Below are 876 nucleotides of genomic sequence, written 5' to 3'. Positions count from 1 at the left end.
TCAGGGTCATACACTTGATTGAAACATTCTGAAAATTCATTCCAGACATTTCTGTTCTCTAGAATGTAAATTTTGTTACTTCAGAGACAGCATAACTTGGAACAATAATATAAATGGACAATAATTGGCAAAATGAGGTGAGTGACAAAAGTAACAATTCTCCATAAGGCTCTGTGATCATAAGAATGTAACAGAAATATTAAAAATGTGTTTCTACATGTAAAAATTAATGTAGAAGCAAGAGTAGAGGACATTGTAGATCTTCTCTTGAATTCATAACACTTTTAAGCTATTGAGTTTTGACTAGAAATTCAAACATAAATAAAAACCTAAAAACTCACTAAATAATTTATTTCTAATTATTTTCACAGTACAGCATTTAAATTATTACCTTTGAAGTTTATGAGATACAAGCAAATTACATTTTACTTTCTATAGAAATGTACAATTTTTAACCGGGTGTGGTGGTTCATGCCTGTAATCTCAGCACTTTGGGAGGCCAAGGTGGGCAGATCATGAGGTCAGGAGATCAAGACCATCTTGGTCAACCTGGTGAAACCCTGTCTCTACGAAAAATACAAAAATTAGCCGGGTGTGGTAGCGGGCGCCTGCATTCCCAGCTACTTGGGAGGCTGAGGCAGGAGAATTGCTTGAATCTGGGAGGTGGAGGCTGCAGTGAACCGAGATCATGCCACTGCATTCCAGCCTGGGCAACACAGCAAGACTCTGTCTCAAAAAAAAAAAAAAAAAAAGATGTACAATTTTCTTCTGAAACATAAAATTCACAAAAATTCTTTGTCACAGTGGAAGGTGAGTACTGGCCGGGATGATTGATGAAAGTGATCAAAGATATTGGTGAAGGCGAGTGAGTAAACA

The sequence above is a fragment of the Trachypithecus francoisi genome, unplaced genomic scaffold (assembly GCF_009764315.1).
Source record: "Trachypithecus francoisi isolate TF-2019V2 unplaced genomic scaffold, Tfra_2.0 Contig00030, whole genome shotgun sequence".
Lineage (NCBI taxonomy): Eukaryota > Metazoa > Chordata > Mammalia > Primates > Cercopithecidae > Trachypithecus > Trachypithecus francoisi.
The sequence above is the reverse complement of the archived record's forward strand: the minus strand, read 5'-3'. Positions refer to the sequence as shown.